General features: G+C 49.1%; 1 pseudogene; it reads left to right on the top strand.

Moving 5' to 3' along the window:
• Positions 1-3,014: 3,014 nt before the first annotated feature.
• Positions 3,015-4,564, top strand: LOC119352002 (annotated as a pseudogene).
• The last annotated feature ends 777 nt before the right edge of the window (positions 4,565-5,341 follow it).

The raw sequence follows: 5,341 nt of genomic DNA, 5'->3' as shown, positions 1-5,341 counted from the left end.
GATGCCACTGTTGGGGAACGTTGCAGAAAACAAAAATTTTCCTACGGTTTCACCAAGATCCATCTATGAGTTCATCTAGCAACGAGTGATCGGATGTATCTACATACCTTTGTAGATCGCGAGCGGAAGCGTTCAAAGAACGGGGATGAGGTAGTCGAACACGACGTCATCCAAATCATCGGAGATCCTAGCACCAAACGGACGGCACCTCCGTGTTCAACACACGTACGGTTAGCGTAACGTCCCCTTCTTCTTGATCCAGCAAGAGGGAAGAAGAGGTTGAGGAAGATGGCTCCAGCAGCAGCACGACGGCGTGGTGATGGTGGAGCTGCAGTACTCCGTCAGGGCTTCGCCAAGCACTATGGAGGAGGAGGAGGTGTTGGAGAGGGAGAAGGAGGCAACCAAAGGCGTGGATAAAAAAGCCCTCCTTCCCCCACTATATATAGGAGGGCCAAGGGGGGGGCGCCGGCCTAGGAGATCCAATCTCCTAGGGGGCGGCGGCTAAGGGAGGTTTCCCTCCCCCCAAGGCACCTAGGAGGTGCCTTCCCCTCCTAGGACTCTTCCTCCTTGAAACCCTAGGCGCATGGGCCTCTTGGGGCTGGTGCCCTTGGCCCATGTAGGCCAAGGCGCACCCCCTACAGCCCATGTGGCCCCCCGGGACAGGTGGCCCCACCCGGTGGACCCCCGGGACCCTTCCGGTGGTCCCGGTACAATACCGATAACCCCAAAACTTGTCCCGATGGCCGAAATAGCACTTCCTATATATAATTCTTTACCTCCGAACCGTTCCGGAACTCCTCGTGACGTCTGGGATCTCATCCGGGACTCCGAACAACATTCGGGTTACTGCATACACATATCCCTATAATCCTAGCGTCACCGAACCTTAAGTGTGTAGACCCTACGGGTTCGGGAGACATGCAGACATGACCGAGACGACTCTCCGGTCAATAACCAACAGCGGGATCTGGATACCCATGTTGGCTCCCACATGCTCCACGATGATCTCATCGGATGAACCACGATGTCGAGGATTCAAGCAACCCCATATGCAATTCCCTTTGTCAATCGATATGTTACTTGCCCGAGATCTGATCGTCGGTATCCCAATACCTCGTTCAATCTCGTTACCGGCAAGTCACTTTACTCGTACCGTAATGCATGATCCCGTGACCAGACACTTGGTCACTTTGAGCTCATTATGATGATGCATTACCGAGTGGGCCCAGTGATACCTCTCCGTTATACGGAGTGACAAATCCCAGTCTTGATCCGTGTCAACCCAACAGACACTTTCGGAGATACCCGTAGTATACCTTTATATCACCCAGTTACGTTGTGACGTTTGGCACACCCAAAGCACTCCTACGGTATCCGGGAGTTACACGATCTCATGGTCTAAGGAAAAGATACTTGACATAGGAAAACTCTAGCAAACGAACTATACAATTTTGTGCTATGTTTAGGATTGGGTCTTGTCCATCACATCATTCTCCTAATGATGGGATCCCGTTATCAATGACATCCAAGGTCCATAGTCAGGAAACCATGACCATCTGTTGATCAACGAGCTAGTCAACTAGAGGCTTACTAGGGACATGTTGGTGTCTATTATTCACACATGTATTACGATTTCCGGATAATACAATTATAGCATGAATAAAGACAATTATCATGAACAAGGAAATATAATAATAATGCTTTTATTATTGCCTCTAGGGCATATTTCAACAATATACTATCTCACGTTATAATCTTTCTTGGTCATCTTTCGGGTCACAAGTACCCAACCATTCGCTTTCATGAATGAAAGCATGGAAACCTTTTAGTCTGAGAAAACTTAGTCAATAATCAACAATAATGAGCATAAAAATAACCCTACGTTGGTCTGGTTAAAAAATATGCACACTAAACTTTTGCAAAACTTCCTTTTTATACTCTAAATCATCGTTCTGGTAGAATTAGAATAAAACTCATTCTTCTACATTAATTCCATATCACCGTTGGGCGAAAATGGAAATAATGCATATAATTCATAAACAATGTGATAATAGTATTTCTATTAAACAACTTTGCTCAGAAATAATCATCATCATCAACTTTATTGCAGCGGAAACAAGAATTATACATTTCTCTAGTTCAAGAGCATTTCTTTATCTTTAATTGTTCTCTGAAAATTGATCACTTTGATACAAAATTTATCAGAGGTTTGAACTTTTAACTATAAGACTCATTGAATTTTAATATTGTCATCATCAACGTTGGTCAGAAAATAACAATACCATAATTAAAATTTAATCAAATATCTTTGTACTGTCATAGCAGAAGCTACCTCAATCTGATTTCACCCATAAGTGAAAAAACTTTGCTAAGAACAGTTCTTCCAATTAAATTTTCCCGTTGGTTCCAAATTAATTGGAGGATAAAACTTTTTCTTTGCAGCGGAAACATTACAATATTCTATTCAGAAATAATTCTGTACTCTTTTACTCTCTAAGCAATTTTAACCGGTTGGTTCAAAATTGCATTAGAGAAGCAACAATTTAATCTTTTTCTTTAGTTTTATTCACCTTTAAAAACGCTTTGATTTTTATTTACAGCGAAAAAAACATGAATAGAAAAAAAATCATGAACTTTTTGCTTTTCAGAAGCATTACTTTTACTTTTCTATTTTCTAAACAAAAATTTTCTCTGAATAATTTGAATAGAAAAAACTGTATTATAATTAGCCCAAAACTGAACAAGAAAAAACTTTACAGTAGCCGCGCCCCTTCGGCCTGGACTGCGCGCGCCGTGCGGGCCACTTCTGGCCGAAACCGGCCCAGTCCAGCAGCCTGCTGCGCGAGCGCCGCTCGGCCGCCCGAGCTCCTCGGCCCACGCACACTTTCAGCCCATTGGCCCGGTCTGCTGCTAGGGTTTCGCCGGTGACCGTCGATCAGGATCGGACGGTCCAGCGCCGATTTCGCTAGAAGAAAACTGGGAGGGTTCCTCCCGATCGAAACCTAGCGCCCCCATTCTTCTCGTTCGCCTCAACCCTTCTGTCTCTCTCTCGATCGCCAAAGACGGTGACTACCCGGCCGCCGGCGGTGGTTGCTACCGCGCCGCGACGCGGCTTTCTTTCCTTTCCCCTTTCCCTTTTCTTCTTCTTTTCCAAAGTCAGAGAGAGAGAGAGAGAGATAAGGGCGCGGCGGAGCCATCTTCTGCTCCTGTCCGCTAGGCGCCGGCGAGTCTCTTTCCTGCCGCCGGCGACGGCATCGAGCGGCCACCGTTGCGCGCGAGCCTGCTCTTGTTCCCCTCCTCTGTTTCTCCTATGGCAGAGAGAGCGAGAAAGAGGCGCTGCCAAGCCCTCTGCTCCCCTTCGCGCGCTCGTTGTTGTTCTCCTCGCCGGAGACAGCAGGAAAAGAGGAGTTCGCCCCGGCCGCCGGTGACGGCGTCGCGCCACCGCGCCGCGCCCGGCCGCCTTCTTGTCCCCTTCCTTTTCCCCCTCCTGTCTGTTCGCGAGTGAGAGAGAGAGTAGAGAGCAGAGACGCGCGGCAGCTTCCCCTCCGCCGGCGTGCACCGTTGCCGGCCCCTTCGCCGGTCGCGCGTTCCCTTTGAGGTGAGCGCGCCGCCGTCGAACGGTCTGGCCGCGGTGCTCTTTGCCCCTATCGGGGTAGGTTCTTCGTCCCTGCACCTCGGCTTGCCGATGCGTGTGGGGATCGAGAGGAACGGCGCGGCCATAACGGCGGCGCAACTTTTCCACGGATCCACGGATCATGCCTCCTGCTCTGACAACTCTCTCCCTTCAAGCTCGTCCTCCTCCGACATGACGGCTGTGGGCGTGGGGGCTGCCGCACCGCCTGTGCCCGCCGGCGGCAGCTCGCCCAGGCGCCGCGGTCACCAAGCCCCCGCGGCGACGCCCGTTGCCAAGGACTTGATCGGGGTGCGCACGCGCCCGTGGGGCAAGTTCGCGGCCGAGATACGGGACTCGACGCGGAATGGCGCCCGCGTGTGGCTGGGCACCTTCGGCAGCCCCGAGGCAGCCGTCATGGCCTACGACCAGGCCGCCTTCTCCGCGCGCGGCGACGCCGCCGTGCTCAACTTCCCCGTCGAGCGCGTCCGGAAGTCGCTCCGCGCGCTCGCGCTCGGCGCCGTCGTGGGCTCGCCCGTGCTCGCGCTCAAACGCCGCCACCGCATGCGAAGGCGGTCGCCCAACAAGGGGTCTGTGAAATAGCCCCGGGTTAACGCCGTGAAGGAGGACGCGCGGCCGGCGACGGCGGGCGTGGTGGTCCTGGAGGACCTAGGTGCCGAGTACCTCGAGGAGCTCCTCTGGGTATCCGAGCCGCCCATGGATCATTGCAAGCTTGTCTGCTTGGATTAGCATAGCTCCCGTGGGCTCGTGCCAAATTGATCGCAAGCGACTTTCTCACTGTGAAGAATATGCAATGTGTACACAGTTCATAAGTAAATTCGTGTGGCCGGGAAACAGTTTTCCTTCCTTTCTCCTTGCCTAGCTGCATTTGTGTATGTACTAGCAATGCGCCTTTGCGTTGCAACGGATTTAAACTAGAATAGAATAGTACTTGTTCACAAATTTGAAATAAAACACTCTTGTTTTGATATACATACATACATATAGGACTCATTTTCTGTACTCTTGAGAGTATGTACTCCCATCTACAATATACCTCGTATATGCATTGATTATACCACTTATTATTCTCAATATACTTCATTAAATATTCTAAGATACCTCAATACAAGTTTTGTTGAAAAAAAATATCATTTACGACCTAGTTTTTGTAATATACCTTTTTCACGTACAAACAAATCAGTATATATGTAAACCTTTGAAAATATGAGGCACACATGATTTTTTTTCATGAAATCCATTTTAAGGTATCTAGTAATTATTAATGAAGTATATTAAAAATAATAATAAGCTATAAAAGATTCATATATGTGGTATATGAGGAGTGAGAGTACGTATTTCCAGGAGTACACAACCATTTCCCTATATATATATATATCATTAAAAATATATTGCTTTTCACTCAAAATATATTTCTCAAGCTGTTTTGATGAAGTGAAGGAGAAATGTGGTTGCTTATAAGATAATAAGGAGTTTTCTGCAAATTGAAGCAGAGAAGTGGGCTATTGTTGCAAAAATGTCACAACTTACTTCACAGATATTGACGGAACCCATTCTAATACGTCCCAGATCCGTATTCCACTCAACCGGCAAAGCCCTCCCTCCCCGCGTCGTCCGCTCCAGGCGACTCGGGGGCGAAACCCTAGCCGCCCGCCGATTTCCCCCCGCCTCCCCTCCTCCTCCCCCCTTGCCGCCGGCAGCCGCCCGCGC

This window comes from Triticum dicoccoides, chromosome 2A, assembly GCF_002162155.2.
Source record: "Triticum dicoccoides isolate Atlit2015 ecotype Zavitan chromosome 2A, WEW_v2.0, whole genome shotgun sequence".
Taxonomy (NCBI): Eukaryota; Viridiplantae; Streptophyta; class Magnoliopsida; order Poales; family Poaceae; genus Triticum; species Triticum dicoccoides.
The sequence above is the reverse complement of the archived record's forward strand: the minus strand, read 5'-3'. Positions and strand labels throughout refer to the sequence as shown.